The sequence below is a fragment of the Triticum aestivum genome, chromosome 7B, assembly GCF_018294505.1.
Source record: "Triticum aestivum cultivar Chinese Spring chromosome 7B, IWGSC CS RefSeq v2.1, whole genome shotgun sequence".
Lineage (NCBI taxonomy): Eukaryota > Viridiplantae > Streptophyta > Magnoliopsida > Poales > Poaceae > Triticum > Triticum aestivum.
Window position 1 is genome coordinate 736,097,421 of NC_057813.1, and position 25,272 is coordinate 736,122,692.

General features: G+C 42.9%; 1 long non-coding RNA gene and 2 pseudogenes across 1 annotated transcript; 1 reads left to right on the forward strand and 2 right to left on the reverse strand.

Moving 5' to 3' along the window:
* Nucleotides 1-1,315: 1,315 nt before the first annotated feature.
* Nucleotides 1,316-19,853, reverse strand: LOC123158675 (ABC transporter D family member 1-like; annotated as a pseudogene).
* LOC123161739 (uncharacterized) lies at nucleotides 1,677-3,152 on the reverse strand. Its single transcript, XR_006480853.1, has 3 exons — nucleotides 3,094-3,152; nucleotides 2,074-2,126; nucleotides 1,677-1,990 (listed from the first exon to the last, which is right to left on the reverse strand). It is a non-coding gene; the product is annotated as an uncharacterized lncRNA (long non-coding RNA).
* Nucleotides 19,854-20,775: 922 nt separating the features above from the next.
* Nucleotides 20,776-21,454, forward strand: LOC123157971 (uncharacterized; annotated as a pseudogene).
* Nucleotides 21,455-25,272: the final 3,818 nt, after the last annotated feature.

The following is a 25,272-nucleotide window of genomic DNA, read 5'->3' on the forward strand; positions in this document are numbered from 1 at the left end:
GTCGGGGTTCTCTTCGACCAATGATCGGACATGGTTTACTTTTTAACTTGTGGAAAACAAAATGAAACAAAGCTCAATCAAGAGGTTTTCATCAAACAAAATAAATGGCTAACTATTGGCATGCAAACTGAAAGTCCATCGCCGGTTCATGGCTTGTGATGACGACAATAACCAGTGCACATGATGTAAATCTATAGTCAATTTACTCACACACTAGTCAACAGTTTTTCCATGAGAAACAAGATAGTTTTGATCCTAACTATGCATTTAACAACATCCAGAATAATCTGACCTCATAAAAAACCATAATTTCAATATCGAGAACTGAGCTAGAGCATTTCCATTTCAAAGAATGGAAATGAGCTCACACTAGTAATCACAATAGATGCAATTCCGTAATTATATGTATATACGACCAAATCATTCTATATGCAAGCAGAAATCCCACAAAATAACCAGCCCTGCAACACTCAAGTGACATTTGAAGCCTAATTTCCAGTTCATAAAAGCATAGCTACCAGATAACCAAATGAAACATGCAACTTATCATGTCTTCCTAAGCTATAGCCGAAGGACTGATGGTTAGATGACCACCGCCGCCGCCAACAACAAAGCCTTTAGTAACCAAACAAGTTGGAGTAGGCTATAGGTGAAACCCATAAGATATCGCACCACAATCAAAAATGGAGAAGGAGGGGGATGGAGGAAGACATGACATACATGACCTGGATCCTATGGTCCAGTAAGGAGCAGCAGACGCCCTCTCAGCCCCAGGGTTGGGCTCGGCAGGTCTCCAGCTGCCCAATCTCTGCCCCGCCGTGGCGCTTTAGGTTTCGATTGAAGTACAACTTCAAAACTGCCAAACAAAAATGAATTATCCATAATCTAATGCTAGTTTGACAAATAAAAATGACGACAAAACAAAAAAGATGGTTAAATAATAGTACTAGTGAATACTATATAATACATTCAAGTTAACAAGGACCAAAGAAGCACCAAGCAAAACTGACATGACAAGGCAAACATCACACTTAAACATGCCTGGAGTAATTACCATGTTGTGGTGTTGATGATGAGAATCATAGATAGAAATGACTAAATGGCCGGCGCACAACACATATAATATAAGCCTTGAACAAGAACATATGTTAAGTTTAGCAACGCAAAGGAGCGAACAGTTGCCAAATAGACCAACACGGGCACACAATCTACATAAAACCAACAGATGTTAAACATGAAGGTAGCAACATCAGAAGCCTCCAGCAGCTCTCTAATGCTCAGATTTATGGAATCAAGAAAAAAACACATACATGATTGATTGCATATAGAACATAAATCATGCTTGTATTGTATATGATTCATCAGTCTTACTTGTAACATGGTTTGGATCAAACACACAAATGGATCAAATATCATCTAGGCTAAGTTGCCACTAGCAACTAGAAACAACCGAGTAAGTTCCATATCCTGCTGCTAAACCATCCAGTCACGATCAGTAAAATGTTTAAGCTTAGATAACCAAAACTTAAACATCTTCTGCATGGCACAAGTGACTGAGAGCCGATGAACCTGATCAATGCAAGACCTCATACAGCTACTAGTTCCCCTCACAGTCGATTAGCTTTAGCTCCATGAAGTGAAAGTGTATAAGGGGCTTCTGTAAATGGAGAGAGAAAAAAGAAGCTTCTAACAAGACCGAAGACTAACAATATCTGGGAACAAGTTTAAAGTTGAAATTCCAAGGCTCCAATAAAGAACTAAACTGTCATTGAACTGGATTAGGTACTCCCTCCATCCCATAATATAAGATGTTATTACATCCAATATATGAGTACAATAGATGTAATAACATCTTATGTTATGAACAGACGGAGTACTTCATACAACTTTCAGGAATTACACGGACACTTACTTGTGACAAAGTGATCACAGATACACCCACATTAGCTCCTAGAATGTACAAATGCTTTCAACATCGACACTCGTAGCACTGCAATGAAATACAATATTTTAGGACCCAGAACAGCGAATGAGAAAAGGAATGGCAAAAGAGTATTGTGGCGCTGCACATACTTAGTGCACCCCTCGAGGATGCCGATTTTAGGATGCTGGAAGGAGAAACGAACCTGCAAAAAAACAGTTCGATCAGAAGCAGTAATGGGATAAACAATGGTTTCAGCGGTTTGCACAACTTGGAGTAGAGTTAACACTGACCACCCCAAGCCTCTAAACTATCATGCAGAAAAGAACACAGGAGTAAATCTTCATTTGGTATTGTTATGCCAATATTGGCCCAAATCGAAACAGTTCTTCAGAAACAGAAATTCAACACGCATAGAATGCTTATTTTCTACTCAAGGGAGACATCAACCCCCAGTTACCCAATCTACTAGTAACAGGAGGTGTAATCCAACAATCTAAAATAGATAAGTTGGAGGGGGGTGATGGAGGAAAACCGGACGTACATGGCCTGGACCCTAAGGTATGGGAAGGAGCAGCTGACGCCCTCCCAGCCACAGGGTTGGGTTCCGTAGGCCTCCGGCACCTCATATAAAACGAGCTCAATTATGACCAACCACCGGTAAAATCTCCATTCATCTGTCTTCTCACCCTCCGCAAGATCAAATGTGTTCCCCCATCTCCAGCATAGCTTTTCTTCCCTCGAGCGTCTCCTGTAACAACTAGGACTCCCACCTTTTTCTTTTCTTTTCTTTAGATAGATATGCTCTCTTGTAGCTTTCAAAGAACTACCAAGTCAGAGGTCTTTCTCTAATCAACCCAACACAACACAATACAAAGATGCATGAGGACGCAATAACCCATCCAAACATTTGGAAATCTATCTATGTGAACACCAGAGAACCAGGAGAAAAAAATATCAAGAACCATTGTATGAGCTAGAATATTGTCCCATAGGCGGGTGTGTGGATTTAAACACTCATTATCGTCCTGCCAGGGTTCTCTCTGACCAATGATCGGACATGGTTTCCTCCCGGTCATCTGTTGGGAAACGTAGTAATTTCAAAAAAATTCCTACGCACACGCAAGATCATGTGATGCATAGCAACGAGGGGGAGAGTATTGTCTACGTACCCAACGCAGACCGACTGCGGAAGCGATGACACGACGTAGAGGAAGTAGTCGTACGTCTTCACGATCCAACCGATCAAGCACCGAAACTACGGCACCTCCGAGTTCGAGCACACGTTCAGCTCGATGACGATCCCCGGACTCCGATCCAGCGAAGTGTCGGGGAAGAGTTCCGTCAGCACGACGGTGTGGTGACGATCTTGATGTACTACAGCAGCAGGGCTTCTCCTAAACTCCGCTACAGTATTATCGAGGTATATGGTGGCAGGGGGCACCGCACACGGCTAAGGAATAGATCATGTGGATCAACTTGTGTGTCTATGGGGTGCCCCCTGCCCCTGTATATAAAGGATGGAGGAGGAGGAGGCCGGCCAAGGCAAAGGTGCGGCCAGGATAGGGAGTCCTACTAGGACTCCAAGTCCTAGTAGGAGTCCACCAAGAGGGGAGGAAGGGAGAAGGAATAGGAGGAGAAGGAGAGGTGGCCGGCCCATTTTTCCCTAGTCCAATTCGGACCAAAGGGGAGGGGGGGGGGGCGCAGCAGCCTTTTTCCTCTTCCCACTAAAGCCCATCAAGGCCCATTACTTCTCCCGTAACTACCCGGTACTCCGAAAAATACCCGAATCACTCGGAACCTTTCCGATGTCTGAATATAGTCGTCCAATATATCGATCTTTACGTCTCGACCATTTCGAGACTCCTCGTCATGTCCCCGATCTCATCCGGGACTCCGAACTCCTTCGGTACATCAAAACTCATAAACTCATAATATAACTGTCATCGAAACCTTAAGCGTGCGGACCCTACGGGTTCGAGAACAATGTAGACATGACCGAGACATGTCTCCGGTCAATAACCAATAGCGGGACCTGGATGCCCATATTGGCTCCTACATATTCTACGAAGATCTTTATCGGTCAGACCGCATAACAACATACGTTGTTCCCTTTGTCATCGGTATGTTACTTGCCCGAGATTCGATCGTCGGTATCCAATACCTAGTTCAATCTCGTTACCGGCAAGTCTCTTTACTCGTTCCGTAATACATCATCTCGCAACTAACTCATTAGTTGCAATGCTTGCAAGGCTTATGTGACGTGCATTACCGAGAGGGCCTAGAGATACCTCTCCGACAATCGGAGTGACAAATCCTAATCTCGAAATACGCCAACCCAACATCTACCTTTGGAGACACCTGTAATGCTCCTTTATAATCACCTAGTTACGTTGTGACGTTTGGTAGCACCCAAAGTGTTCCTCCGGCAAACGGGAGTTGCATAATCTCATAGTCATAGGAACATGTATAAGTCATGAAGAAAGCAATAGCAACATACTAAACGATCGGGTGCTAAGCTAATGGAATGGGTCATGTCAATCAGATCATTCAAGTAATGATGTGACCTCGTTAATCAAATAACAACTTCTTTGTCTATGGTTAGGAAACATAATCATCTTTGATTAACGAGCTAGTCAAGTAGAGGCATACTAGTGACACTCTGTTTGTCTATGTATTCACACATGTATTATGTTTCCGGTTAATACAATTCTAGCATGAATAATAAACATTTACCATGAAATAAGGAAATAAATAATAACTTTATTATTGCCTCTAGGGCATATTTACTTCAGTCTCCCACTTGCACTAGAGTCAATAATCTAGATCACATCACCATGTGATTAACATCGATAGTTCACATCATCATGTGATTAACACCCATAGTTCACATCGCCATGTGACCAACACCCAAAGGGTTTACTAGATTCAGTGATCTAGTTCACATCGCTATGTGATTAACACCCAAGGAGTACTAAGGTGTGATCATGTTTTGCTTGTGAGAGAATCTTAGTCAACGGGTCTGCCATATTCAGATCCGCATGTATTTTGCAAATTTCTATGTCAACAATGCTCTGCATGGAGCTACTCTAGGTAATTGCTCCCACTTTCAATATGTATCTAGACCGAGACTTAGAGTCATCTAGATTAGTGTCAAACTTGCATCGACGTAACCCTTTACGACGAACTTCCATAATCGAGAAACATATCCTTATTCCACTAAGGATAATTTTGACCGCTGTCCAGTGATCTACTCCTAGATCACTATCGTACTCCCTTGCCAAACTCAGTGGTAGGGCATACAATAGATCTGGTATACAGCATGGCATACTTTATAGAACCTATGACTGAGGCATAGGGAATGACTTTCATTCTCTTTCTATCTTCCGTCGTGGTCGGGCTTTGAGTCTTACTCAACTTCACACCTTGTAATACAGGCAAGAACTCTTTCTTTGACTGCTCCATTTTAAACTACTTCAAAATCTTGTCAAGGTATGTACTCATTGAAAAAACTTATCAAGCGTCTTGATCTATCTCTATAGATCTTGAAGCTCAATATGTAAGCAGCTTCACCAAAGTCTTTCTTTGAAAAACTCCTTTCAAACACTCCTTTATGCTTTGCAGAATAATTCTACATTATTTCCGATCAACAATATGTCATTCACATATACTTATCAGAAATGTTGTAGTGCTCCCACTCACTTTCTTGTAAATACAGGCTTCACCGCAAGTCTGTATAAAACTATATGCTTTGATCAACTTATCAAAGCATATATTCCAACTCTGAGATGCTTACACCAGTCCATAGATGGATCGCTGGAGTTTGCATATTTTGTTAACACCTTTAGGATTGACAAAAACTTCTAGTTGCATCATATACAACTCTTCTTTAATAAATCTATTAAGGAATGCAGTTTTGTTTATCCATTTGCCATATTTCATAATCATAGAATGCGGCAATTGCTAACATGGTTCGGACAGACTTAAGCATAGATACGAATGAGAAAATCTCATCGTAGTCAACACCTTGAACTTGTCGAAAACCTTTTGCGACAATTCTAGCTTTGTAGATAGTAACACTACTATCAGCCTCTGTCTCCCTCTTGAAGATCCATTTATTCTCAATTGCTTGCCGATCATCGGGCAAGTCAACCAAAGTCCATACTTTGTTGTCATACATGGATCCCATCTCAGATTTCATGGCTTCAAGCCACTTTGCGGAATCTGGGCTCACCATCGCTTCTTCATAGTTCGTAGGTTCATCATGATCTAGTAGTATGACTTCCAGAAAAGGATTATCGTACCACTCTGGCGCGGATCTTACTCTGGTTGATCTACGAGGTTCAGTAGTATCTTGTTCTGAAGTTTCATGATCATCATCATTAGCTTCCTCACTAACTGGTGTAGGTGTCACAGAAACAATTTTCTGTGATGTACTACTTTCCAATAAGGGAGCAGGTACAGTTAACTCGTCAAGTTCTACTTTCCTCCCACTCACTTCTTTCGAGAGAAACTCCTTCTCCAGAAAGTTTCCGAATTTAGCAACAAAAGTCTTACCTTCGGATCTGTGATAGAAGGTGTATCCAATAGTTTCCTTTGGATATCCTATGAAGACGCACTTCTCCGATTTGAGTTTGAGCTTATCAGGATGAAACTTTTTCATATAAGCATCGCAACCCCAAATTTAAGAAACGACAGCTTAGGTTTCTTGTCAAACCATAGTTCACACGGTGTCGTCTCAACAGATTTAGATGGTGCCCTATTTAACGTGAATGCAGCTGTCTCTAATGCATAACTCCAAAATGATAGTGGTAGATCGGTAAGAGACATCATAGATCGCACCATATCTAATAAAGTACGGTTATGACGTTCGGACACACCATTATGCTGTGTTCCATGTGGCATGAGTTTGTGAAACTATTCCACATTGTTTTAATTGAAGACCAAACTCGTAACTCAAATATTTTACCTCTGCGATCATATCGTAGAAACTTTTCTTTTCTTGTCACGATGATTTTCCACTTCACTCTGAAATTCTTTGAACTGTTCAAATGTTTCAGACTTATGTTTCATCAAGTAGATATCCCCATATCTGCTCAAATCATCTGTGAAGGTCAGAAAATAATGATACCTGCTGCAAGCCTTAATATTCACCGGACCACATACATCAGTATGTATGATCTCCAATAAATCTGTTGCTTACTTCCTTGTTCCGGAGAACGGCGTTTTAGTCATCTTGCCCAAAAGGCATGGTTCGCAAGCATCAAGTGATTCATAATCAAGTGATTCCAAAATACCATCAGCATGGAGTTTCTTCATGCGCTTTACACCAATATGACCTAAACGGCAGTGCTACAAATAAGTTGCACTATCATTATTAACTTTGCATCTTTTGGTTTTAAAATTATGATTATGTGTATCACCACAATCGAGATCCAACGAACTATTTTCATTGGGTGTGTAACCATATAAGGTTTTATTCATGTAAACAGAACAACAATTTATTCTCTTACTTAAATGAATAACCGTATTACAATAAACATGATCAAATCATATTCATGCTCAACGCAAACACCAAATAACACTTATTTAGGTTCAACACTAATCCCGAAAGTATAGGGAGTGTGCGATGATGATCATATCAATCTTGGAACCACTTCCAACACACATCGTCACTTCACCCTTAACTAGTCTCTGTTTATTCTGCAACTCCCGTTTCGAGTTACTAATCTTAGCAACTGAACTAGTATCAAATACTGAGGGGTTGTTATAAACACTAGTAAAGTACACATCAATAACATGTATATCAAATATACTTATGTTCACTTTGCCATCCTTATTATCTGCCAATCACTTGGGGTAGTTCCGCTTCCAGTGACCAGTCCCTTTGCAGTAGAAACACTTAGTCTCAGGCTTAGGACCAGACTTGGGCTTCTTCACTTGAGCAGCAACTTGCTTGCTGTTCTTCTTGAAGTTCCCCTTCTTCCCTCTGCCCTTTTCTTGAAACTAGTGGTCTTGTCTACCATCAACACTTGATGTTTTTCTCAATTTCTACCTTCGTCAATTTCCGCATTACGAAGAGCTTGGGAATCGTTTCCGTTATCCCTTGCATATCATAGTTCATAACGAAGTTCTACTAACTTGGTGATGGTGACTAGAGAATTCTGTCAATCACTATCTTATCTGGAAGACTAACTCCCACTTGATTCAAGCGATTGTAGTACCCAGACAATCTGAGCACATGCTCACTAGTTGAGCGATTCTCCTCCATCTTTTAGCTATAGAACTTTGTTGGAGACGTCATATCTCTCAACTCGGGTATTTGCTTGAAATATTAGCTTCAACTCCTGGAACATCTCATATGGTCCATGACGTTCAAAACGTCTTTGAAGTCCCGATTCTAAGCCATTAAGCATGATGCACTTAAACTATCAAGTAGTCATCATATTGAGCTAGCCAAACGTTCATAACGTCTGCATCTGCTCCTGCAATAGGTCCGTCACCTAGCGGTGCATCAAGGACATAATTCTTCTGTGCAGCAATGAGGATAAACCTCGGATCACGGATACAATCCGCATCTTTGCTACTAACATCTTTCAACACAATTTTCTCTAGGAACATATTAGAATAAACATATGAAAGCAACAACGCGAGCTATTGATCTACAACATAGATATGCTAATACTACCAGGACTAAGTTCATGATAAATTAAAGTTCAATTAATCATATTACTTAAGAACTCCCACTTAGATAGACATCCCTCTAATCCTCTAAGTGATCACGTGATCCAAATCAACTAAACCATGTCCGATCATCACATGAGATGGAGCAATTTCATTGGTGAACATCACTATGTTGATCATATCTACTATATGATTCACGCTCGACCTTTCGGTCTCCGTGTTCCGAGGACATATCTGTATATGCTTGGCTCGTCAAGTATAACCTGAGTATTCCGCGTGTGCAACTGTTTTGCACCCGTTGTATTTGAACGTAGAGCCTATCACACCCGATCATCACGTGGTGTCTCAGCACGAAGAACTTTTGCAACGGTGCATACTCAGGGAGAACACTTCTTGATAATTTAGTGAGAGATCATCCTATAATGCTACCTTCAATCAAAGCAAGATAAGATGCATAAAAAGATAAACATCACATGCAATCAATATAAGTGATATGATATGGCCATCATCATCTTGTGCTTGTGATCTCCATCTCCGAAGCACCGTCATGATCACCATCGTCACCGGCGCGACACCTTGATCTCCATCGTAGCATCGTTGTCGTCTTGCCAATCTTATGCTTCCACGACTATCACTACCGTTTAGTAATAAAGTAAAGCATTACATCGCGATTGCATTGCATACAATAAAGCGACAACCATATGGCTCCTGCCAGTTGCCGATAACTTGGTTACAAAACATGATCATCTCATACAATAAAATTCAGCATCATGCCTTGACCATATCACATCACAACATGCCCTGCAAAAACAAGTTAGACGTCCTCTACTTTGTTGTTGCATGTTTTACGTGGCTGCTACGGGCTTAAGTAAGAACCAATCTCACCTACGCATCAAAACCACAACGATAGTTTGTCAAATAGACTCCGTTTTAACCTTCACAAGGACCGGGCGTAGCCACACTCGGTTCAACTAAAGTTGGAGAGACAGTCGCCCGCAAGCCATCTATGTGCAAAGCACGTCGAGGGAACCGGTCTCGCGTAAGCGTACGCGTAAGGTTGGTCCGGGTCGTCTCGTCCAACAATACCGCCGAACCAAAGTATGACATGCTGGTAGGCAGTATGACTTGTATCATCCACAACTCACTTGTGTTCTACTCGTGCATATAACATCAACAAAAATAACCTAGGCTCGGATGCCACTATTGGGAAACGTAGTAATTTCAAAAAAATTCCTACGCACACGCAAGATCATGTGATGCATAGCAACGAGGGGGAGAGTATTGTCTATGTACCCAACGCAGACCAACTGCGGAAGCGATGACACGACGTAGAGGAAGTAGTCATACGTCTTCACGATCCAACCGATCAAGCACCGAAACTACGGCACCTTCGAGTTCGAGCACACGTTCAGCTCGATGACGATCCCCGGACTCCGATCCAGCAAAGTGTCGGGGAAGAGTTCCGTCAGCACGATGGTGTGGTGACGATCTTGATGTACTACAGCAGCAGGGCTTCGCCTAAACTCCGCTACAGTATGTACAATTCAAAAAAAGGACTGGATCGCTAGTAGCATAGCAGCAGTAGAGCAAAAGCAGTAGCAGTAGTTTAAACACAAATTCAGACATTGCTCAGCAGAAGTTTGGAGCAAACACACAACAGTTGTTAAAAGTTAGAATTTGTCATGCCTGCATATATTTAGCATCCACCTAAGTTTATGAGTTGACTACTAAACTGGTGTTCATGTCTACATTATTAGTATCCACCTATGTAAACCCTAGCCACATACTAGGATTGTTTACAATATATGGACATCTCTCTGAATTCTGTTTATGCAAGATCTACCCAAATCAGCTTGAAAACGAAGGAGAAGGGGAGGGGGGAGGGGATAGGGTGGAAGGGATCTCACCGAGAAGGATGGGGGGTGTTGGCCGGAGGGCTGGTTGGCAGTTGGAACTAGCCATTGGGCGACTGCGAGACACGGAAGGGGCGGCTTGGGTGCTTGGTCTCTGCCACGGTTGCCTGTCGGCTCTTCACACGGAGATCGAGCAGACGACGACAAGACACGGACGAGGCGAGACAAGACAGGTACGGCGGTTCACGACAAGACATGAACGGTGTGGCACAGCTTTGGATCTTCACGCATACATGTGTTGTAGATGAGGCGAGGTGAGGAGCAGATGGAGAGGAAGTGGGAACGTGGGGAGGAGGAACCGGATCTGAGATTTATAGGAAGAGGAGGGCGAGCAACGAGCAGGGAGGCATTAAATGCCAGAGCGATCCACGTGAGGCGCAACGAGTGGTCAATGGATCGATGACATGCACAAACAGAGGAGGAGAAGGCGCCTGGTCTTCAGGGATAATTGATACGTCCTTCCTTCCCATACGAAAGGAGTAATAGAGGAAGAGGAAAACTAGGGAATAATAGAGATGCATGGGTACGTACTAGTGAATCCATCGGACGGACTATTCCTAACAGCCGGAGAGAAACTTTTGCATCTCTCTCCAGGTAGTACTTAATTATCCATCTTTTTTTTTTGAGCTGCCATCTTCTTCTTTTTTTTTCCTTTTTTTTGCATTCCAATCAGAGAGCTTTATTCAACGAACGAACTCCTGGCATCATCAGCTAACAAGCTGGTGAGCAGAAAAGAAGGTCTCGAGCCAGTCCAACTTTCGGTAACCATCAAAGTGCATGCATGTTTTGCACAAAGATAGGCCGGTACATTGGCTGCTCGGTTTACATGTTGCATATCAAAGGAAGAAAAAGAGGAAGCTAGCTCTCTAATTTCTACTAATACTAGTGCCACCACAGAGAAGCTATAGTGACGAGTTTTCTAGAGATTGACAATCTCCAGGCAATCTGTTTCCATGATCACATGTGAGAAGCCGCGTAGATTTGCAAAGATTACCCCATCCCGCAGCGCAAAAGTCTCAGCATTGAACGGATCGGAGACCCCGAAGTGAGGTTTACTCCAAGAACCAAGTAACGCACGTCTGGAGCGCGCAACTCCGCCCGCACCAACCTTGTCGGAATCCATGCTCAAAGCCGCATCCGTGTTGATCTTAACAACTCCTACATCAGGCGGTACCCATCCATGTCCAGGTAGAATGGAAGCATGGGACTCGGGTATATCAAGCAATAACCTAGATCCCATATTAGTATACGAGTACTACTTTGTTGTTGCTTGCTAATATACGGACTTGATACAACATATAAACACATATCTAAGATCGATGGATTATATATATAGAGAGAGAGCCGTCTTGACACAGTACGCGCTCCTTGCTTTTGCATCTTTTTCTTTTTCTTATTTTGAGCGCATGTACTATGGGGCAGCTGTATGATGCTGCCCCATGGCTTCACCTAGATAAAATTGTATGGAGCAGCTATTGGAGGCCATCGGCATCCAACACAGGTAGTAGCTCTCTAGGACCTACTGATTCAGCTTTTGTCCATTCAGTCCTCTCTATCCTGAGTGTTCTTTCCTTGTGTGGGCTCATCTTCATCCTGCTTTACCCTCTACGCTTTGCTTTTGTCAGCAAGGAGCCGGGTTTCTCTGCAAGATCCCGTTTCACTGTGCAGGCAGCTGGTGAAGAAAGCAATAGCAACATACTAAACGATCGGGTGCTAAGCTAATGGAATGGGTCATGTCAATCAGATCATTCAACTAATGATGTGACCTCGTTAATCAAATAACAACTTCTTTGTCTATGGTTAGGAAACATAACCATCTTTGATTAACGAGCTAGTCAAGTAGAGGCATACTAGTGACACTCTGTTTGTCTATGTATTCACACATGTATTATGTTTCCGGTTAATACAATTCTAGCATGAATAATAAACATTTACCATGAAATAAGGAAATAAATAATAACTTTATTATTGCCTCTAGGGCATATTTCCTTCATCATCAGGCAACACAACATGTTGTGGCATGATACATCAAGCAAAACAAAATGCAACAAGAATAGTTATATATATCCTCCTGATGATCATACACAAACCAGCTAGTTTTGCTCTTTGTTCTATGGACTACGTACTGTGGTGGAGCCTCTACATACTAAACTATGCACAACACGACAAATGAGAATAGGTCAAGTATTCCACACTGCTTATCAGCAACACAAACCACAAACCAACACTCGGCAAAAGATCAACTAGAGAACAAACAAGTGATACCAAGACCAAGTAAATCAGCCTTGTGGACTCTTAGTGGACTCTTAGTTATTTATTCAGAACACAATCATAATGCAGATAACTCTTAGTTGCGAGTAGCAGCAAGCTTGGTGGATTTACAATGGGAACGAAAGAAGAGGAGGTCTGCAGTCTTACCATTATCACTGGGGCTTTCATCTACAACGAGCGGTTGTGGTTTCAGATAACCCACAAAAGTTGCAGCAACCACCACTTGAGGGCCGCCAAAGGCATCACGCCATCGTCATTGTCATCATGGATTCATCTCCCAGCTTATCACGACGCCATGGTAGGGGAGGTCGCCACGTCCCCGAAAATACCATAGCTGCACACATTTTCCAAAGCAAAGAAGAACTAAGCCATGACAAAACACAAGATGGAACCAAAGAATAAGAAAGAGATGCACAAGGAAGTGGCCACATGACCATACCCCTATTTAACTTGTTGGAAAATAGATGAAACAAAGCTCAATTGAGAGGTTGCCATCAAAGAATATAAATGTCTAACTATTCACATGCAAACTGAAAGTCCATTCATGGCTTGTGATGACGACAATAACCAGTGCACACGATGTAAATCCATAATCAATTTACTAACACACTGGTCAACCGTTGTTCCGTGAGAAATAAGATAGGTTTGATCTTAACTGTGCATGTAACAGCATCCAGAATGATTTAACCTCATAAAAAATCCATAATTTCAATATTGAGAACTGAACTAGAGCATTTCCATTTCAAAAAATAGAAATGAGCTCACACTAGTAATCACAATAGAGGCATTTCCATAATTATATGTATATATGACCAAATCATTCTGTATGCAAGCAGAAATCCCCCAAATCAACCAGCCATGAATCACTCAATGACATTCGAAGCCTAATTTCCAGTAACATAAAAGCATAGCTAACCAAGAGGATCAAATATCACCTACTCTAAGCTGACACTAGCAACTAAGAATAACCAAGCAAGTTCCATATCTTGTTGCTAAACAGAGCCTAAATATCCAGTGATGATCATCAAAATGTTTAAGCTTAGATAACAAAAACTTAAGGATCTTCTGCAAGTGACTGAGAGCCAATCAACCTCTAGTTGGTGGCATCGATCAATACAGGATCTCACACAACTCTAGTCCCCCTCACCGTTGATGAGCTTTTGCTCCAGAGTGGAAGTGTATAAAGGCAGGCCTATGTAAATGGAGATAAAAAGAAGAGCCTCAGCAATACCATACACTGAGAATATCTGCGAACAAGTTCAAAATTGAAATGCACAGGCTTAAACAAAGAACTGAACTAGGTACTTGATACAACTTCCAGGAATTACACAAACAACTACTTGTGATGAAGTGATCAAAGTTATGCTCATATTAGTTGCTAGCCTGTACAAATGCTCTTCAACATCGACACTCATGGCGCTACAATGAAATACAATATTTTAGGACCCAGAACTGTGGATGAGAATAGGAATTGCAAAAGAGTGTTGTGGCGCTGCACATACTTGGCCCATTTGTCGAGGATGCCGAATTTAGGATGGTGGAAGAACAAACGAACCTGCAACAAAATAATTAGATTGTTAGTCAAAAAACAAAATAGTATGGTTAGAAGATATAATGGGATGAACAATGGTTTTGACAGTTTACTCAACTTGCAGTGGAGTTAACGCTGACAAAATGTCTTCCCACTTTGTGGTAGAGTCCCAAATTTCTCTCCCTAGAAGATGGATAAGCCGGATATCACAAGAACCATCTTCAGGAGGTCATCTAACAACTCCGGAGCACTAGACCAACGGAATTTCTGGTTACGAGGAGGAAGCAACATATAACTTACTATTTCATTTTGACAAGCAATCTCACAGTAAAATAGAAGGATATGTAGTTCAAATATATACAATTTAAGGCAATTGAATAGGCCCATAATATGAGTTGCACCTACTAGCTTTATATGATGAAAGAATCCTCATCTCTCCTTCCTCCTTTGAGGCCTTGACATAGTGTATATGACTTGATCCTGAAGGGTTCCCAAGCTGGTGCATGGACCCTGAGGAACATGGAACATCCCTTTAGATGGCTTCGTCACTTTCCCAGAAAAGGTAGGCCATAAATCTCTGAGCACCCTGAAAACAGAGCTCTTCCCAGTACCATTGGGGCCTTCAGAAAATCAAGTTAAAAAGGAACATGTTGGTATATCAAAGATCAATATAGGTTTCAAAGTGCAGACAGCTTGCTAGCCAATAGCTTCTACGCCGGTGTTACAATATCCACACCATGGAATTCAATCATTTCTTCTGAGGCTGCACTAATGGCACTGTCATATCTATGGGAAACAATTGAAAACACATGCTTAATTAGCAAAAGACATTGCAATAAAACTACGAAATGATCATACCATTAGTTAACTTAGTACTTCACTAATACAAAGATACCACACAATCCAGTGGTACAGCAAGTTCCTAACTTTGCCCAGAGCTAGTCAACACAAACAGGTAACAACAAGATATCAGTAAGACAAACTTGAAACTTTTGACGAAACATCAAATTATTGCAACCATTTTCTGGATACTAATATGTACTTCCATCCCAAAATAAGTGGCGTGTCATTAGTTCAAGTTTGGACAAAATTGAACTAAAGCCATAACACTTATTTTGGACGGGGGGAGTAGCATTCTATTACATTTGGCAAATCAAGAATAATATCATTGTTGTGCAAAAGTTTCATCATAATATGCTAAACAGGATGTGTCATAACATGTGGTACAAAAATGTTACAATTTTAATCAAAACATGATGTGTGCCATAAAAAAGATCAGTTTACAGTTATCAGGCAGAACTAACTGTTACTTGCTAGTAAAATGGAAGTTCTTCAATTTCTAGTTTTATTGGATTACTTACAGTCTATAAGCAAACAAAATAGAGAGGTCAGTCAAGAAACTACTTCAATGTCACGACATATCCTATTTGATAGTTCATTACTTTAGTCAGTGTGAATCCTGGACAAGCATTGCAATAGTAAGCCAAAATTCTAAATTCAATTGGTATGAGAGGATTATCGGATCCAGTTTCTACTCGAATTATGTAAGGAAACAGAAAGAGAATATGCTCCTCCTAGTACGCTATTACCTTACACCTGAAATTCTAATTGGTTTGCTTCCCTGATATAATTTCCAGCAACAGAACTATGATTCAGCGATCTATCACGAACCCTAGAAAGCTAGCGTGAAACATCTAGTAACTCGTGAATCCGGTCTGCATAGCCACTGTAAAATTATAGTGTAAGCCCATTGCCAAACATGTCACAACAAATATCAGAACTTGAAGACAGCGGAAAAGCATGAGAGATAGTAGGTCACAGGACCACGGTAAAGGTCGCCTTGCAAAACTATGGACATAGTTGCATATATATATAGGCCACAGTTGTCTAGATATACAACCGATAAAAAAGAGAACCCATTTATTAAATGATCCTAAATATGAACGGTCCCAGTCCTAACTTCTAATGGTACTGCCAGTTCTTATAAAAACTTAGTGAACTAGCTATTTCAAAGCATCAATAACAAAACAATGTCACTTAACAGTGTAATAAAATGTGGCACGAACCCGTCCCTGCGACACCGAGGACCGCATGCCCTTGCTGATTGACCCAGGGAGCTGTTGTTGTAGCACTAAGCACCGGCTCTCAACGTCCCAGCGAAGGCCGCATCTGGCACCCCTGTCTTGGTGGCGCCGGCATCGCTCCTCGGCCGCCTGCGTGTGATGACGTTATTGTACTTGTCAGTCATCTAGATTGCGTCCTACAGTGACCGCACCTTCTCCCTGGCAGATGCAGTCTGATCAACCAACTAGCAACGACACAGGCACAAGAGTCAAGCACTGATATAGGCAGTGCCAGTGGGTTAGGGGCACGTACCTTGCCTTGCCGGAGGACTCGGCGATGTAGTCTCCTCCAACGGGTCGCCCGCCGCAACTAGACATAGCACGAGTGCCTAGGCTCCCTTGCCGGGGCAAATGGGCCCAGCCGCCATAGTTGGGTGCATGTCAGCTCCTGATAGTGCGGATTTGGTGCTATCATCACCGAAACAGGTGCGGGGTGAGAAGGGGCTGACGTGTCCATGGCCGATCCACTCCTGTTGTCCACTGGCGAGCTGCACACACATGCATACAACAACACCAAGAATCAAGATCCAGTGTGTATCCACACCACTCACCTATCAGAAGCATCAGAATTTCAGGAAACGCAAAAGCAACCCAGAGTCGCATTTGCAGAACATAAATAAAATGTGGACAGTAGCATCATCACAATGGAATTTGTGTCCAGTTTCAGCGGAGATGTAGCAGGCAACTAACATGTACGCAGAACATAAATAAAATGAGCAGACCAACATATAACTTGGCAACAAGTGTGTTCGAACTTGGATTGCCTAGAGATGACAAACGAAAGCATTAGACAAGCACTTGGCAAGTGCAAAATTGTTTTACTTTATACACACATACAAGATATTATGCACGTCCTGATTGTTGTACTTGGTAACAAACAACTGTAGATAATTAAAGAAAAACTTCAAAAGAATCAGGCATATGAAGTATATGCTCTTGTTCCTCGGCCAACGAGTAAGCTAGAGCACATGGAAGATCCTCCCTGGATCTTTTAGAGTAGAATAAAGCTACAGTTTTTTATTATCTTAATTATGTCCTATGGCTAATTACTAACCAATGAGCTCGAGTACAATGACAAGGGAGCATGAGTATGAACAACAACGATGATGTTTGACAACACGGCACATAACTACATGTTAAACCACTAAAGCTAGATGATTAGCTTTTGTCTCTGTTTCTTCAATGTCTTGTACTATCGAAGAGCTACACATAAATTATTTTATGATTCATCTAATCTTCAGGGACTACCTACCTCGACAAGGAGTGAGCAGCTGCACTAGGGTCGGAAGCACCATGGCGTCCCGTCAGAGCAGAAGCAGACGAGGAAGCATCTCCGTCAAGGTCTACTCCTGTTGTCCACGGGCGACCCGCACGCACATACATACAACATCACCATGAATCAAGATCTAATGTCTATTTGTACCATCTACGCATCGGAAGCATGCATCAGGATTCAGGAAACACCCTTGCAACACGGCCTCAAATATGCAGAACATAAATAGGTGGACAGTAGCATCATCAAGAGTGGAATTTATGCCCAGTTTAAATGAAGATATAGCAGGCAGCCATCATGTATATGCAGAACATAAATAATATGAGCAGCAATGTTTTAAATAGCGGGCTATGCCAAATAGCGGCGGACCTCAAAATTAGCTATAGCCGGCTATAGCAGGCTATAACGGACTATTTGTACATGAAACCATTTAGCGGCACCCTGCTGAAAAGGCTATAGCCGGCTATTTAAAACTATGATGAGCAGGCCAACATCTAACTTAGTAACATGTTTATTTAACTTTGATTGTCTAGACATTATTACAGACAAAAGTAAGAGACAAGCAGCACTTGCCAAGAGCAAGATTGATTTGCTTTAGACACGCTCAAGAACTTGGTAACAAAAGACTATGCAGAAATTAAAGAAAAACATAAAAACAACCACGCATATGAAGTATATGCTCCAGTTCCTTAGCCAACTAGTAAGCTAGTGCAGATTAAGATCCTCTCTGGTTCTTTTAGGTCAGAATAACGCTAAAATTTCTGATTCTCATAATTATATCCTTTTCGACTGATATATAATTAACTAATGAGATTGAATACAACGACGACCAAAAACGTTTAACAGAAGTACATGTTGAACGACTGAAACTCGATGTCTGATTATTTTTTCTCTCTGTTTGCTAAAACAAAGCTAGAAGGGTAGCGGACAGAGAACACCTTGTTTAGTTATTGGTCGGTATCGATACTTTTACGTTTTTACCTGACACAATGTTAACTCTGTTTGCAATGCTGTCTTCTTTCACAAGCAAATCTCATGGACACGAAGATAACTTGAATACACGAGCAGATACAGGATATACCTTGTAGAATGCATTTCTTCTCAAATAATATTGAAGCAAATGGTTGGTCAAGCGAATTCCCCATCCAAGGGAAAGTCTTCAAGTAAGGGTTCTGTGAAGACATAAATTATCAAAACCCTGAAATCAAACATAAACGGAATAATCATCAACAGACCAAGCTTAAATTTGTATGCCCAGAAGATCAATAGTTTGGGTAAGCACCAAACAGAAAGCGGCTGGCTTTCAATTTAAACCAGCTTGCAAAGTGATTACAGATGACCCCATGTCATAACAGTCTACTAAGTGCACATAAACAGGTATCTCCGAGATGGGTTTTTTTTCGATGCGATGTAATCTTGGTTGATGGAAATTTACTACTAGATTTTTCTTGTTGGTCCCGTGCAATGTTTTCATCATGTAGAACAGAAAGTAGAAAATTACCATAATTTGTGCTTGTTATTATAAATGGAAAATTAGAAACATGCATAAAGAAATCACTAGCGACAATTACCTTATTATCACGTTGATAGGATATTTGTTGCCTGATTGCAAAATATTCTACTAGAGTTAAAAGCATAAGTACTTTAAGAATTATAGCGACATCTGGAATATATGATTAGGTTTCCCATCGTGAGGATGAACCACTAAGCCTCCGCGTGCTCTCGCGCTCAGGTCCCATGGATATCAACGTAATTCAACACTCTTTCAGCGTGAAAGATACTCACATTAATGTCAACGTGCTCCTGGTGGGGCAAACAAAATTGGGTCCTTGAGACGTGCCTCCTCGAAGCCGCAACTCCTGTTCGCCCATGCGATAGTTTTGCCATGTAATATCAACGCTGGTGCCGGACCCGACGTGACAGCGGTCAAGCCAGGGCGTCCCTAACATGGACCAGATCGGAAGAAGGGCCGTAAGTTGATGGAGATCGAAGAAGACCGCCACGGAAGAAGCAAGAAGCGGGCGGGGGACACTACCGCCGGCTGTCCGCCGTCGAGCGGCTCCGGCGGCGGCGGGGTGAACGGTGCGACGGGGATGGAGTTCTCTTGGCGGCTGTATCTCACATAGTACAGACGCATGCGCTCATATACACGCGCATACAATCATCCCTATGAATGCACACACGCACACCCTACCCCTATGAGCACCTCCGAAAGACTGAGCCGGCATATCATCCTGAAATTTATGAAGTCACCGTAGGCACCTCGTCATCGACGGGAACGTCCCCTCCCGTTGAATGTGCATCACCGAAAATCCTGATATAAATCTAAGAATAAATGCGAGCGCCAGAATTTGAACCCTGGTGGTCTGAGAATACCACAGTCCCTCTAACCATTCAACCACAGATTGGTTCGCCAAAGAAACAAACTATTGGTTGGTGGTTGCGAGGTATGCACACCCTCCGTATCTAAATATAAGTGTTTTTTTAAAGATTCCAGTAAGGGAGTACGTACGGAGGAGCGAAATGAGTGAATCTACATTCTAAATTAGATCTATATACATCCGCATGTAGTATGTATGAGCGATTGCGTCCGTACAACATGCGGCGCAAGGTTTAACGCAAAAAGGTTTCACTTAGGGCGAAAAAAAACAACAACAAGGTTTCACGTGCTCCGGCTGCTGCACCTCGATCCTATCTTTTATTTTTATTTTATTTTTCCTGCTTGTGGACGCCCTCAGCAACGTACTCGCGGCAGCTGGTCCTCTTAGTCTTAGGTGTACATCAATCACCGGCGGGGCGATCGGTGTGGGTAGAGCCAAGTGGGGTGCTCCCGTCCGTGGTTGTTATGGCCGAGATCGATTCCAACCCAACAAAAAGATGGTGGATCGATTTGGCTTGGGCCTGCTCAAATCCATCCATCGTGGGTGGTTCGGATACGAGTCGTGTACAGCACAATCCAAATTTGACGCGATTCGTGTAGGTCTTGTCTCTTGTAGGTACGCACGTACGCACGTCCCTTCTTGAGCTTTTAAATATATACAGCACAATCCAAACTTAGATTGATCACCTTGAGCGTTTCGACCAGAGTTCGATCAATCGAGACCGTAAGTCGCCCTTCCACACATCTCGTCTACGTACCTGCGTACTACTCCCCGACCTAATTTTCCCGTCGTGATGAGGTCCATGGCGGCGGCCACGAGCAACACATCTGACAACGTGCACAATGAGAGAGGCGAGGAGGAGACGCGGCGGATCTTCCTAGTGTGGAAGGCCGAGCTCGGCAAGACCTACAGCTCCGTCGCCGAGGAGGAGGGTGCATACGACATGTTCAAGCGCCGCCTCCGCGACATCGACCAGTGGTGGCACGAGAGCGGCTACTCCGCCTGGTCCTGGGACAAGGAGAGGAGCGAGGAGGAGACCCGGCGGATCTTCGCGGAGTGGAAGGCCACCAACGGCAAGTTCTACAGCTCCATCGACCACGAGGAGCACCGGTAAGACATATTCAAGGACGCCCTCCGTGGAGTCGACTGGAACAACACCGGCTACGCCATAGGGGTCGACACTAACCACCAGGGCATCAACGGGTTCACCGACCTCACCGAGGAAGAGTTCAGCGTCGTTTGCTGCGGGTTCATCCCGCAGGGCTTTGAGCCACCACCGGCCGAGTTAAGGAGGGTGGCTGAGATCCAAGAGCGCTTGCGGCTAGTATATGCCCCTCCGTCCCTTTGGGCTTATTGACATCAGAGATATTATTTATCAGTTTTGATAAGTCTTAGTCGACGGAGGCTTCGTTATGTCTCAGTCGATACTATATCCCTTAGATCTTGCATGGAGATTCGTCCAAAGTTTTTTTCTTCAGTTTTTCCTTTTTCTTTCTTATATATATATCACTTGAGTGAGACTTGATTAAAGTCTTAGAGACCTAGCCACACCCATCATTTATAGTCTATGTATTTCTATATATCGAAGGTCAATATATTGTCATGAAAACAATGTGAAATTTTTCCATAAAGAAAACTCCAAAGAAATAAATAAGACCCATGACATGATTTTTTTACTCGATGTAATCTTGGTTGATGGAAATTTACTAGATTGGTTTCTTGTTGGTCCCGTGCAATGTTTATGCCATATACAACAGAAAGTAGAAAATTAACATAAATCGTGCTTGTTATTATAAATGAAAATTTAGAGACATGCATAAAAAAAATCACTAGCGACATTTACCTTATCACATTGATCGGATATGTGTTGCCTGATTGTAAAATATTCGACTAGAGTTAAAAGCGCAAGTACGTGAAGAATTATAGCAACAACTGGAATAATATATGATTAGGTTTCCATCGTGAGGTTGAACCACCAAGCCTCTGCGTGCTCCGGCGCCCAGGTGCGGGGGACGTCAATGAATCAAGGCAGTGGAAGGGGCTCACTTGAATATCAACGTAATTCAATGCTCTCTTTTGACGTGGAAGATACTCACATTAATATCAACGTGCTCCCGGTGGTGCGAACAAAATTAGCTCCTCGAGGCGTGCCTCCTTGAAGCCGCAACAGGAAGATTGACCCGTGTGATTGTTTTGCCATGTAATATCAACGTATGCGCCATCAGTTGACAAGTGTGGGTGCCTGCGTACGCAAGGCTCCAGCGCATGGACATCATCAATCTATGGGGTGTATCTAGTGATGAGCACTTCGAGGGTCACTCAGTGTTCGCTGAGCACCTGGCAGGACTATCACCCAGCAGCGCACAACGCCCACGCCGATGCCGGCGTGACAACAATCAAGCCAGGGCGTCCCTCACACGGACCAGATCGGAAGATGGACCATACGTAGAGGGAGATCGAAGAAGAACGGCAGTTAAGAAGCAAGAAGAAGGGGGGGGGGGGGGGGGGGGTCTGTCGTCGAGCGTCTCCATTGGCAGCGGGATGAATGGTGCGACGGGGATGGAGTTCTCTTGGCTGGTAGATCCGAATTCTGATCGCCTCCGGCGTTGCCCTTCCGTACAACCCGTGAGGGACTTTAGGGATTCCAGAGGGGTTTAAATTTTTTGAAAACTAGAAAGATGCCTCCCATGTTGCAGCGGGAATTGTTTAAGAACATACCAGAAAAAAAAATCATATTGAATAATGCAAAAGTCGTTCACTGTATAACAATATATACAAGATGAGGGGATTCAAGTCCTGACACTGATGTTCGCATCTCCTTGATTTATTTCAATCCTTTCGGTGATGTGCATTTAATGGGAAGAAACGTCTTTGTTGACGACGAATGCGTCTGTAGCGACCTTCGCAATCTCAACATGATGTGGCGGCTTGGTTCCTTGGTGGTGCTCTTAGTGATAGGATGTGTGTGTGTGTTTAAGACCGAGTGTATACATACGTATGTACGAGTGCATGCGTGCACTTGTTGAGAAAACAACTTAGCTGGCGACCGAGGAACAGCGAGGCCACAGGCGCGTCACCATCGTGTGCATGCAAGAGCTCAAACAGACTAGTACGTGATGGTGGCCCCATACGTGTGATGAGATGAGGAGTGAGACGTGGCGAGAAGATGCTCACATGGATATCAATATAATTCAACGCTCTCTTTCGGCGTGGAAGGTACTTGCATTTTCTGGATCTACTTCAACCCTTTCGGCGATATGCATTCAATTGAGGGAGACGTTTCTGTTGACGACGAAGATACCTTCGTCAACCTTGGCAATGATGTGTCAGTTAAGTCTCTCGAAAATGCTTATAATGATAGGGTGTGTGTGGGCGTTTATAGGGATGAGTGTATGCATACACTTAGCTCGCGACCGAGGAATAGCGGGGCAACACGCGCGTCACCTTCGAGTGCATGCAAGAGCTCAAACAGACTAGTACGTGATCGTGACCCCATACGTGTGATGAGATGCATGAGATGAGAAGTGAGACGTGGCGAGAAGATCTTCACCTTATCCGAAACCAACGTAGCAGACAACCAATCCTGTAAGGGCCTGTACATTAGTTTAGATAGCCCAGTCTATAGCAATCTTCTGTAGACAGCTGTAAAGACCCCCTCTACAACGGATTGTTTATTTTCCGTCTGTAACTCCCTTAAGAATAGGAAGAGAAAAATAAATCTTGTATCGTTAAGGGGCATCGTGGAACATGCGAACGACGGTTCCACAGGGCAGATAGCAAATTAAGGACGCCTACACGTACAACGGCCAAAGGCTATCGTTAAGGGGCGATTTTTGTGGGCTATCGACCGTCTGCAGATTTATAGACGCCCTCTTTCTCTTTCTTCGTTCTATCTCCTCCACCTAGATAAAAATCCTACATGGCAAGTGTTACAGACAGCTGAGTAGACAGCATTGTACATGCCCTAATGGATACTCCCTCCGTCCCAAAATTTGTCTTAGATTTGTCTAGATACGGATGTATCTAATACTAAAATGTGACTTGATACATCCATATTTAGACAAATCTAAGACAAGAATTTTAGGACGGAGGGAGTATGTCTCAAGTGGATGGGGTCGGTCACAGTCATGCGTACGTGGGATCCTACTCTAGGATGCGGAGGAGGCGAGGACAGGTGCGGCGTCTTAGCTGACAACCCTCGTCATGAACCAAGCAAGCAGGGGAGCACTAGCCATCAGACTACTGATATATTGCTGTCTATCGGACTACTCAATGACCGTAGGATTAAAACCAAGTTAGTCGTCCGATCCACTAGGAAGGAGTCGTGCGTTGAGCTGTCTCTTTCCTCCACTATGATTACGTGCTTCTAGTAAATGATCATGTAGCATGTCCTCTCCGACCGCTAACCTCTCTGTACTCCACTAATTACGCGTGGAGTTCGTTATTTTTTTGTACGGTTACGCGTTGAGTTGGTTAATTGATCCTTCCCCCGTCATGTATCTGAAACCAACTAGGGTTTACTAAAAATATTGATATATTGCAAGGTGCGGCGTCTTAGCTGACAACCCTCGTCATGAACCAAGCAAGCAGGGGAGCACTAGCCATCAGACTACTGATATATTGCAAGGTTACCACGTTTCTCCAACAAAACAAACGCTTAATCAGCTCGAACCCATCGTCCGGAGTCCCTTAGAACGAACAGGAACAAGGAGGACCAGACAGGAGATCCAAACCAACGTCCACCGGCAGAAATGGCGTCGGAGACTGGTGAGACCGAATTAGTCACGTCTCTCTGATGGTTCTACCAATCTCTCGCGTTTCTCATTTTTCCTGTATGATCAATTTCTCACACCTCCATTTTAAAGCGAGAGCAAAAACTCTAAAAAAAGTTCTGGCTCAATCTCTCACGCTTCCTTTTAAAAGCTAGGCAAAAATACTAGAAAAGCATTGATTCATCGTCCATCGTTTTGGCTAAGAAAACACACATGCACGTATTCAAACTAATCTGAAGTAGGTTGATTGATTTCTCAATTAATTGAACGTACACATACATAAGAGAGAAGCAAGACGTCTACGGACTAATTTGAAGCAGGTTGATTGATTCGCGAGTTAATTGAACTTGCACGTACAAAAGAGAGAAGCAAGCTGCTAAATCAATCTGTGCCGACGGCCAAA